The 12,371-nt window shown below is 43.3% G+C and overlaps 1 non-coding gene across 1 annotated transcript; it reads left to right on the forward strand.

Moving 5' to 3' along the window:
* Positions 1 to 9,553: 9,553 nt before the first annotated feature.
* LOC132361346 (U6 spliceosomal RNA) lies at positions 9,554 to 9,660 on the forward strand. Its single transcript, XR_009501650.1, has one exon. It is a non-coding gene; the product is annotated as a U6 spliceosomal RNA (small nuclear RNA).
* The last annotated feature ends 2,711 nt before the right edge of the window (positions 9,661 to 12,371 follow it).

Here is a 12,371-nt window from a genome sequence, read left to right on the forward strand (position 1 = left end):
AAAAAGAATAGGTTTTGCCCAAGATCAGTTGGAGCATAACTGAAAATAGTGATGAGGAAAACAGAAACCAGTCTACAGAGTTCAATCCATTTAGTAAAACAGTTATGCTGGTTCTTCTCCACCCGGATCCAGCCTGTGTCTTTCCCTGCCCTGCTCAGGGCTCCCGGAGACTAATTCCTACAGAGAGCAGCATATTGTCTCCCAAGATGGCCACTGGGATGATTTAATTTTATCAACTTGATTGGACCAGGAGGTGCCCAGATCTTTGGTCAAACATTATTCCGGGTGTGTATGTGAAGGCATTTTTGGATGAAATTAACATTTGAATGAATAGACTGAGTAAAGCAGATTGCCCTCCCCAATATGGTGGGCCTCATCCAAGTTGAAGGCCTGAATAGAACCAGAAGGCTGAATAAGAGGGAACTTCTCCAGCCTGACTGCTTGAGCTGGGACAGCAGTCCTCTCCTACACTCAGACTAAAACTTTCACCATCAGCTTTCCTGGGTCTCCAGCTTGCCAGCTACAGATCTCAGGACTTCTCAGCCTCCATGGCTGTGTGATCCAATTCCTTATAGTAGATAAATAACTGTTCTGTTCCTCTGACTAATACAGCTACCTTTCAGTTGGGTTCTGCCAATGTCAGCCAAGACCTGCCTCTTCCCCATCCCTCTGGCAGCACCCTGTCCCTCCATGACCATGACCCCTCCCAGAACTCCAGATCTCAGAGACTCTAGTAACAAAATTTCCTCCCATGGTGTCTTCAACCCTAGGGCGGTGATGACTTCCATTTTTGCTAGCTCTGGGTGTTTCAACATCTTTTGTTTGTTCCTTTAAACCCTGTCCGCAAATGCCCTCTATAATTAGACCCTTCCTTAAAAGTCTCCTTGTTTAAACCATCTGAATGAATTCCACTTCCTGTCTGGACCCTACTGATACATCCAGGAGGAGGGATACCTCTTTCACTTTGACTAGAGAGAAAGAAGCAAGAATGAGTGGAGATGCAGACGTGTCTTGAGTAGAGATGAAGTGGGCAGGAAGTCGGGGGAAATCACACTGTTGGCTTGCATTTTCTTTATGCAGAAAGATGGAAGATCAAATGCTAAAATGGAATCAAGGCAGTGAAGCTTTGAAGCAGGTGGCAAAAGGAGTGGAAGGACCACCGTTCATTTTTAGAGGCACAACTCTGCACCTTTGGATGATTCTCTTGGTCGACTGAGCAGCTGAGTCAGATCACACGCATCTTCAGGGATTTGCACTGTTCTGCTTAAGAAACCCCAACTACAGATAACAATCAAAATGATGTTCAGGACAGCATGAGTTCATACACTGAATAGGATTCATTGTATTCGTCACAAAGGGGTTAACAGTGCTGGGCACATCAGTGAAGATCAAATGCACAAATACTGCAGAGTAAGGGCCTTACCAACTCATATCTTATCTTGGAACATTTCATGGCTTGAATTGCCAGATGAGAGTTCATGACTCATAATTCATCAAGGGCCACATCAACTGACTTGTGTAATCAAAAAACTTACCAACTCCCACTTTAACGCTTTGAGACAGCATGGTGTGGTGGAAAAAGCAAGGAGTCTGGATAACTTGATAACTTACTAGGTGAATTTTGGCAAATCACTTAAACTCCCTGCCTTTCCATTTTCTCATCTGTAAAATGAGGATAATGCCACCTTAACAATCTGAGCTTAAGAAGCTGGCCCTGAACTCAAAAGAAGAGAGCTATTTTTTTAAACATAATGAGAGAAGTTTATTTCATTTAATAATCTAATTTGTACCATTTGCCACATACTTCATTTACATAATGAAAATTTGCCCTGTGTTCATTTGATATATTCTAATAAATAAGAAATTTGCCTAGGTAGACAATAGGTTTGGGCGATTATTGTGATAACAGGCGAGTTTCCTACCTACTACTGGAGCCTCCAAAAGGGAGCTATACTTGAAGTCTGGGTTAACATGGCAATAATGGTAGAGTCTACACGATCCTGAAGGGTGTGGGTGGAAAAGGAATAACTGAGGTAACCTGGTCATTCTTTGGCCACCATGATATCAATTATGCACATTTGGAAATAGTCCATAGATCATGTTATAGCTACTGCAAATGACTTTGAATAAGACTCAGAAAGGTCATGGAAGAGACAAGTACCTCTCAGACACCAGTGCCACGGATGATAAAGAATCAAACACAAGGCATCTGTGGAGTCACTTTACAGGGAAAGCATCTTTAAGAGAAGAGATCCAAGGCTGAACAGCTGAGCTAACATTCTGAGGTTATCCTGCACCCACCACAGGGAAATTCCAAAGCTTTTTGCAAAAAAAAAATATTAGACACTCAGACTCTCCTTTTGTTTCCCACCTTTTTAAACTCCCCAGTACTAGACAGCTTGACCCCCAGGTGGGAGATTATCTTTGAACTTCTACTTTTCCCTGCTATCACTTTCCCACATTATCACAGTGACTGAGAAGTCTGCATCTGGTGGGGGTAGGAAGGGCATAGATGGAGAAAGAGAAACTTGGAGAAAAAGAAGACAGAATATGATGCTCAAGTGTCAGAATAAAATTGTTCTTTACAGTTACTCCAAGGAGCTGGTCCTATGAATTTCCAGTAACCTTAACAATTAGTTTCCATGGCCTCAATCACACTGAGCTGTTTTATTACTAAAACAACCAAAGCACTTTTCACAGTCACACTGATGATGATATTAAAGCACAGAAAGATAAGGAAATGGGTGGGAATTGGGGCAGGAAGGTCCCACTCTGGAAGAAAGAGAGGCAGTTATCAACCATCACTAACCTTCGCAGGCTTACCATGACTAGAAGTTATAAGACATCAGGTCTGCATATAGAGCGATCTGGAATGTCACATTTTATAACCCAGTGTGCCCCTTCAATAAAACATATATTATTTAATATTGTGTGTCAACGTGATTGATTGCATTATGAATAATTAGTATTCTTCGCAGGCGCTGGGAAAAAAAAACCCCGAAATGTCTAGAGCTGAAAATTTGAGGTTCAGGCCAGTTTAAGCTCCCTTTGTTCCTAAATCAGTGATAAGTAAATTGTCAAATATTCTCAGGGACTGAAACAGGCAGACTGGACAATATGAGGGATTTATTTCAAATCCAGTTTCTATGTCCACTCATCTCTTAGGCAAAATGCTGCCTGAATCAACTCATGACTTGCAAACGTCCCTTTCCAATTACACATCTCTCCCACATTTGCTTTGAGGTCATGACTCAGTGAGTTGTTTGAATATCAGCCCAGCAACCTGCGCTGCTGAGCTTTTATTTTGCTCTAGTCTTTTGACTTTTATTGAAATTTTCCAGATACATTTGAAAAGAATGTGTATTCTGCTCTTGTTGAATGTGGTGTCTTTACATATCAGTTAGGTCAAGGCAATTAATAGTGTTCAAATCTTCTGTATCATTACTGATATGTTTGTCTAGTTGTTCTATCAGTTACTGAGAAAAGAGTGTTAAAAATCTTCAACTGTCACTGTGGACTTGCCTAGTTCTCCCTTCAATTTTACTGGTTTGTGTTCCATACATTTGGATGCTCTGTCATTAGGCACATACACATACAGAATAGGTATGCTTTCCTGATGAATTTGTCCTTTAATCATTATGAAATGATCCTTGTTATCTTTTGTAATACTCCTTGCCTTGACATCTATTTTGGCTAATATTATTATAGGCACTCCAGCTTTCTTATACTTACTACTGTTTTCATAAGGTATTGTTTTCCATTCTTCTACTTTCAGCCTGTTTCTTTAAATTAAAAGTGTGAGAAAAGATACATGCACCCTTATGTTCATAGCAGCACTCTTTGTAATACCCAAGACATGGAAACAACCTAAACGTTCATCAACAGATGAATGGATAATGAAGATGTGGTATATATATACAATGGAATACTATTCAACCATAAAGAAGAATGAAATAATGCCATTTGCAGCAACATGGATGGACCTAGAGATTATCATACTAAGTGAAGTAAGTCAAAAAGAGAAAGACAAATATCATATGATATCACTTATATGTGGAATCTAAAATATGACACAATTGAACTTATCTATGAAACAGAAACAGACTCACAGATATAGAGAACAGACTTGTGGTAGCCAAGGGGGAGAGAGGTCAGGGAGGGATGGACTGGGAGTTTGGGATTAGCAGATGCAAACTATTATATATAGAATAGATAAACAACAAGGCCCGACTGTATGGCATAGGGAACTATATTTAATATCCTGTAATAAACCATTTTAAAAGTGTCTCTCATAAACAGCATAAAGAGGAATTCAGGTTTCCTCTGCTATCCAAAAGTAGGGCATTTCTATGAAACCTTTTGTAAGCTGAAATGGCATAAAGCAAAGAAGCAATTACCTCAGGACACATCTTGCTAACGGATACACAAGATAAATTGAGATAAAACACAGATGCTCACAGACACAGTTCAAAGCTGTGGCAGCTTGATGCTGAGGTGCTGAGTGTAGTTTCCAGGGAAGGAGCTTGGCAGTGCCCTTCTCACTGCTCAGGGTGCGTGCTGCCTCTATAACTTCTCACTGCAGAACAAATGCTGAACACTATTTTCTCTTTTTGCCTTTTTTCATAAAAGCGAAAACCCTCTTCAGATTTCTTTCAGTTAGCAGAAACATGTACTAATACAGGGCTTTCATAAAAGCAAAGTGGGGTAACTTTCCAAAAGTGGGAATACCTATATTGCTTTTCCATCAGTCTGACAATCTCTGCCTTTTAATTGGTCTGCTTTGTCCACTTACATTTAATACAAATATTGATATGTTGGGTTTAGGTCTACCATTTTATTATTTGTTTTTCTATTTGTCCCATCTCTTTTTTGATCTTCTATTCCTCCTTTCTTACTGTCTTTTAGGTTAATCAATTATTTTTTAGTATTCCATTTTAATTCCCCTATTGGCTTTTAAAAACCACATTTTTAGTGGTTTCACATAAAATGTGGGAAACTTGCAACATTATGGTTCCATTAACCACCTCCAGTTCTTTGTACCACTATTGTCATATATTACATGTATATATATTTTAAACCCCACTGACTTGAGGATTTTTTGTTAAAGAAATTAACATTTCCTGACTAATAGAGTGGCCAAGCTACTCAATCATAGGCCTGGATTTCTGGCAAAATCATTTCACAGATGACAAGAACAACAGTTATATTTAGTTTTTGCCTTTCTAATGACCTATTTAAGCATCCACCTGATCCTATTGGAATTCCAACATCTCCTTTTGAGGCTTACCCCCATTCTCCCCTTACCCCAGCTTAAACTGCCCGAGGACTTAAGGGTTTACTTGATCCAAAGGGATATTCTACTTCTAATACCAGGGAGAGAGAGAGAGAGTAGAGGAGAAAGAGGTGACTGTAGAGGAGGAATAAGAGGAGGACAAGGAGAAGAGGAAAGGAGAGGAGAGAATGCAGAGTCCGACTGGTCCACTGGCACAATGGCTTCTGGGCCAACACCTGCTGTCCCTGTTGGACACTGACCCAGTGCACACTTGCAAGGCACACGTGCCTATTTCCAGCTAAGAGTCTTGCTAGCCCAGATCTGTCCAAGCAAGAGTGGGGTTCCATGGCGGGAATGTAAATTGATACAGCCACTATGGAGAACAGTATGGAGGTTCCTTAAGAAACTAAAACTAGAATTACCATATGACCCAGCAATCCCACTACTGGGCATATACCCAGAGAAAACCATAGTTCAAAAAGACACATGCACCCGAATGTTCATTGCAGCACTATTTACAATAGCCAGGACATGGAAGCAACCTAAATGCCCATTGACAGACGAATGGATAAAGAAGATGTGGTACATATATACAATGGAATATTACTCAGCCATAAAAAGGAACGAAATTGGGTCATTTGTAGAGACGTGGATGGATCTAGAGACTGTCATACAGAGTGAAGTAAGTCAGAAAGAGAAAAACAAATATTGTATATTAACACATATATGTGGAACCTAGAAAAATGGTACAGATGAACCGGTTTACAGGGCAGAAATAGAGACACAGATGTAGAGGACAAACGTATGGACACCAAGGGGGGAAAGTGGCAGGGGTGGTGGTGGGATGAATTGGGCGATTGGGATTGACATATATACACTAATATGTATAAAATGGATAAGTAATAAGAACCTGCTGAATAAAAAATAAATTAAATAAAATAAAAAAGAGTGGGGTTCCACACCTGAACTTCAAGGTCATACTGTCCTAGTTCACACTCACGAGCTCTACCACTGTTCCCTCAAAGCACAAGGACACACCGGGGAGGTTGGATCACAGTCACCATCAATTCAGGGACAGCCTGAGCCTGCTCACAAATGCTGAGGGCCCGGGGCAGGACTAGGCACTGTGTCTCCTCCCCTCATTGTGAGCTCCCACTCTGACACCCTTGGTGTCCTTCCTTTCACAGGCCTTGGTCGGGATCCCCTGTTAGACCCTCCTCCTCAATTTCCCTGTCCTTGAACTCCAGAGAGGGTTGTAATGTCAGTCCTTCTTTTTCTGCAAGGCTTCCAGGCTTCTAAGGCAAGTTGGTGCATTTCCCAACTCCTGGCCCTGCCCCAGCTGCATCCCCCACAGACCTGTGCTTGGAGGGGAAGGCAGCCCGGAGGTGGGGGTCAGACGAATGTCCTGTCCCTTCTTCCCCCAGGATGTGAGTATCTCCACTGTCCTTCCCCTTGCATATCGATAGGAACTATGCCCGTGGCTCTTCCCTGATCAGAAGAACCCATCTTGAGGTGATTTTTTATATCTGCCTAGACATTGAAGATGCTGGCACAGCTTCTAAATCCAAGCTCACCTGGTACCTCAATACACAAACATCTACTTCTCCCTTCCTTGGTGGTGAGCACATTGGAGCTGGATTGATATTTGAATCCCCAGTGGCTAGAACAATGCTTGGTGCAGAGGAATGCTCCACAAACGTGAAAAGAAAGAAAGGAAGGAAGGAAAGGAAGGAAGGAAGGAAGGAAGGAAGGAAGGAAGGAAGAAAGAAAGAAAGAAAGAAAGAAAGAAAGAAAGAAAGAAAGAAAGAAAGGAAGGAAGAAAGGAAAGGAAAGGGGGGCTTCTCTGGTGGCGCAGTGGTTGAGAATCTGCCTGCCAATGCAGGGTACATGGGTTCGAGCCCTGGTCTGGGAAGATCCCACATGCCGCGGAGCAACTGGGCCCGTGAGCCACAACTACTGAGCCTGCGCGTCTGGAGCCTGTGCCCCGCAACAAGAGAGGCCGCGATAATGAGAGGCCCGCGCACCGCGATGAAGAGTGGCCCCCACTTGCCGCAACTAGAGAAAACCCTCGCACGAAACAAAGACCCAACACAGCCAAAAATAAATTAAATAAATAAAGTAGCTATTAATTTAAAAAAAAAAAAAGGAAGGAAGGAAGGAAGGGAGAAAGAGAAAGAGAGAAAGAAAGAAAGAGAGAAAGAAAGGGGGGGGGAGGAAAGAGGGGGGAAGGGAGGGAGGGAGGACGGAAGAAAGGGAGGAAGGAAGGAAGGAAAGAAGGAATGCTGAGTTAAATCCAGGCTGGGTTGATGGGAGAAACAGTCTGTAGGGAACAGAGGAAATGCCTGCACATCTCTTGCTTCCCTGAGTGCTCCTCACAAAGGGGTAATCTTATTGAGTCTGATTCCAGGGCATTGACTGAGTCGTGTGTGCTAGTGCACAGGGTGACGTGTGTCCACACACTGTGCACACCCCTGTGGCCTCCTCTTCTGCCCTTCCTTCCAACAGGCTAGGTGGAGGGGGTGGGGGCCAGCATCTCCCCAGGGCGGCCAGCATCCCCCGCAGGCTATCCCTAGTGGAAAGACAAAACCCTGGTACAGGAAGCTCTGCCCGCCAGGTCTCCTCTCTCAGAAGATGTTGCTGAAACATCCTTAGGACCCTAGTGCCTCTCATGGCCAAATCAGATCTGGATATGTCATCCTCTCCTCCAACCATTGTGAGCTGTAGTTATTGTGGTTAATCTGATGAAATAACTGTGACTTTCCTTCAAGTGATCTGAGCCTTTGAGCCCTGAGAACTGGAGCTGAGCTTTGAGAAGCAGGAAGAGAAGGGAAACGGCATTCATCCATCCCGGAGCGGCCCTGACCGCAGTGCCTGCCGCAGGGCTAGTGCTGAGTGAGAGGTGCTGCTTTCCTAATCATCTGACACGCACAGATTGAGAGGAAGAGTATCAGCCTATAAAATGGACCCAAACCTGAGGCTCAAAAAAGTTAAGTAATTTACCCAAGATCACACAGCCAGAAAGCGTTCTTCCTCAGTGTTACGAAGGCTTGGCGTATCCTACCCCAATTTTCTTTATTTGGCCTGGGATCTACTTGAGACTGTATGTGAAAAATCTGATTTTCTAAGATGAGAGACAGTGCCCTCCAGTACACTATATCCAGGTGGTTCAGACAGTGAGCTAATTCAGCCAGCCCCGTATTCCCTCACTAAAACCCACACTAAGACAATAATAAAAAGATGAAGAGCCCAGTTAAAAACTGGGCAAAGCATCTGAAAAGACATTTCTCCAATGAAGATATGCAAATGGCCATTAAGCACATGAAAAGATGCTCAACATCATTAGCCATCAGGGAAATGCAAATCAAAGCACAACAAGATACCACTTCACAGCCACTAGGGGGGCTGTCATTAAAAGTCAGATAGCAGGGAATTCCCTGGTGGCCTAGTGGTTAGGATTCTGCACTTTCACTGCTATGGCCTGGATTCAGTCCCTGGTTGAGGAACTGAGATCCTGCCAGCAGCACGGCACAGCCAAAAAAAAAAAAAAAAATGAAAAAACAAAAACAAACCCAAAAAGTCAGATAGTAACAAATGTTGGTGAGGATGTGGAGAAATTGGAACCCTGAGACTCTGCTGGTGAGAACATAACAATGGTGAAGCCACTTTGGAAAACCATCTGGAAGTTCCTCAGATGATTAAACATAGATTTATCACATGATCCAACAATTTCACTCCTAGGTATGTACCCAAGAGAAATGAAAACATAGGTCCATACAAAAACTTGGGCATGAATGTTCATAGCAACATTATTCATAATAGCCAAAAAAGTGGAAACACACGAAATGCCCACTAACCAACGAATGAATAGATAAGATGTGATATATCCATACAATAGAATATTATTCAGCCATGAAAAGGAATGAAGTATGGATACAAGCTACACATAGATGAACTTGAAATCCTTATGCTATGTGAAGGATGCCAGTCACAAAGGACCACGTGGTGTGTGACCCCATTTATGTGAAATGTCCAGAGCAGGCAACTCTCTAGAGACAGAAGGCAGATTAGTGGTTGCCAGGGGCCAGGGGGAGGGAAGACTGGGCTAAGGGGTACAAGGTTTATTTTTGGAGTGATGAAATTCTAAAATTCTAAAATTCACTATGGGGGTGGTTGCACAACTCTGTGTACATACCGAAAGCCACTGAATTGTACCCTTGGAATGAGTAAGCTGCATGGTGTGTGAATTATATCTCAATAAGCCTTTTTTAAAAAACCCATATTGTGTTCACTTCAGCCACACATATACTAAAATTGGAACAATACAAGGAACATCATCACAGCCCCTGTGCAAGAGCGACACGCACATCTATGACACATTCCATATTTTGTCTATTGTCGAAGCCAAAAAAAAAATTAAATACTGAAAACATTTCGGTAGGCTTTGCCTGAGGAAAGAATCCAGCAACGCAGCTCAATTTTAAATGTTTATTTTTTGGTTTTATTTCATTCTATTCAAACGTGTCATTTAAAGTCAAAACTAAATACTGTTTTCAAAAGTTGGTATGAGCTTTTGAAAGACACAGTTTGATGCCCAGCTCTGCCTGTAGCTAAACCATATGACGTTGGGCAAGTCACTTCCGCTCTGGGCCTGGGTCTCCTCACTGCAAAACGGGAGCAATGGCACCTATGCTACCTCGTAATGGGGTTCAGGCTGTGCCTTCACCAGGGACATCCTGGGCGGAGGTGAGTGGGACCCACGGCTACATCTGCTCAGAGGGGGGTCTCTGTTACTAATTGTCACAAGGGCACCCTTGGGGCTAATGCCAGCCTCAAATGTTACAAAGCCTAGAAATACTATTTCTAAAATGCTAAGCAAAGTGAGGGTACATGGTAAGTGGTCAGCTAACAGCAAAGGATGACTTCAGCTGCAAATAACTGAAAATACTCTCACAAAACTGCAAGTCCTGAAGGACAGTGGAGACCAGGAGGTCCAGTCAGACCTCCTGCTCGGGTCTACCCTTCCCTGGGCTAGCTCTTTCTTCAGACCAGAAGCAAGATGGCAGCAGTGCTTGTAGGCCTGACACCCTAATGTCCCAAGATCTCATATCTTAGAGACTTAGCAACTAAGTGAGCTGAGCAGAATTCTGAATTCATCCACTTAATGAATATATTCCTTTAGCGCTGACTCATTCTGGGCCCAGTTTTAGGTACTGGAGATCCTTACATTCCTCGGAGAATCAGATAATGAGCAAACAAATGTAAAAACAAGGTAATTCCTAATTGTGAAACGTGTTAAGAAAGAAATAAAATATGGTGAGAATAAAGCATCCCTGGGGGAGGTAAATTTAGACAGGGTGGTCTGGGAATGCATCTCCAAGCAGACTGGACTGCTTTGGTGAGGGAGGGAGGGGACAGACAGTGCAGGGTCCTGGATGGCCGTGTGCATGAGAAGTTCTGCTTTTATTCCAAGTAGAATGTGAAGCCATCAAAGTTAGGGAGGGGAGGACATCTGCTGTGAAAGACACAGATTGAATCACAGCTCCATCAAATTACTCACCCATCTTGACCCTCAGTTTCCACACCTGTAAAATAGGATTAAAAATTCCTACCTCATTGTATATTTGAAAGTTGCTACCAGAATAGATCTCAAAAATTCTCATCACAAGAAAAAAAAAAGTTGTCACTATGTGTGGTAATGGATGTTAACTAGACTTAGGGTGGTGATTATTCCACAATATATACAAATACACAAATACCAAAGCATTATGTTGTGCACCTGAAACTAAAATAATGTTATATGTCAATTATATCTCAGGTTAATGAATAAATAACTCATTCACAGGGTTATAAGAACAAAACATGAAAACAGAAATGTACTGTGCAGGAAAATAAATATTAGCAACCTCTTCCATGTGTTTCTCTAAAAACTGAGGGCTGAGATGTTTAGAGGGAAGTGTCTGCAACCTACTTTGAAAGCATCAGAAAAATAAGCTGTTTTGATGGGTGGAGAGAGAGGGTGGGTGATGGGTAGGTATGCAATGAAACAAGTAGAATAAAATGTTAATGGACGAATCTGGGTGATATATGTCTGTTCACTGTAAAATTCTTTGAACTTTTAGGTATCTTTAAAACCTTTCGTAATAAAATTTTGAGGAATGGGGAAGAGGTACCACTTGTATTTTAAGGAATTTGCAAATGCTTCTCCCCTCCCTCTCCAGCTTCACATGCTCTCCTTTCTTGTCTGATGGCGTTAGCAAGTCACCTTGCAGTCCTGCCGAGGAATTCGGTCCAAAGCGGGACATGTGTCCACTGTGCGGTGACAGTGACCAGGCGTCAGGAACGAAGTTTTGCAGTGAAGCCCCGGCGGGGCGGAGCCTTGGCCGCTTGAGAACATGCGGGGCTGTCGCCGCCAGAGGGCGGGCTCGTGGCGTCCTGAGCTCGAAAGGCGACGTGGACCGCGGGGCAGGAAGCCAGGTTCCTTCCCTCGAGCAGAATCAGCCCAGGGACCCGCCCCCTCTGTAATTACCTGCAGAAAACAGCCCTTCAGACAGGACAGTCTGAGAGTCAGCGCCTACATTCTGGCCCCGCAGATTCTGATGAAGAAGAGAAGGAGGGGGGCTTCCCTGGTGGCGCAGTGGTTGAGAATCTGCCTGCCAATGCAGGGGACACGGGTTCGAGCCCTGGTCTGGGAGGATCCCACATGCCGCGGAGCAACTGGGCCCGTGAGCCACAACTACTGAGCCTGAGCGTCTGGAGCCTCTGCTCCGCAACAAGAGAGGCCGCGATAGTGAGAGGCCCGCGCACCGCGATGAAGAGTGGCCCCCACTCGCCGCAATTGGAGAAAGCCCTCGCACAGAAACGAAGACCCAACACAGCCAAAAATAAAAATAATAAATAAATAATAAATTAAAAAATTAAAAAAAAAAAAAAAAGAAGAGGAGGGAGGGAAGAAAGTAACGCGCGCTGAGCCAAGTGCCAGACAGTGCTCCATGCCTTCCATCACTTATTTCATGTTTTAGTTATGAATCAGTCTGAAAATAGAACAGCAGTTGAAGTGCAAAGGATCTACATTTCACTCCTGGTAGAGACTGCCCAGGGA

Source organism: Balaenoptera ricei, chromosome 2 (genome assembly GCF_028023285.1).
Source record: "Balaenoptera ricei isolate mBalRic1 chromosome 2, mBalRic1.hap2, whole genome shotgun sequence".
In the NCBI taxonomy this organism is placed as follows: Eukaryota; Metazoa; Chordata; class Mammalia; order Artiodactyla; family Balaenopteridae; genus Balaenoptera; species Balaenoptera ricei.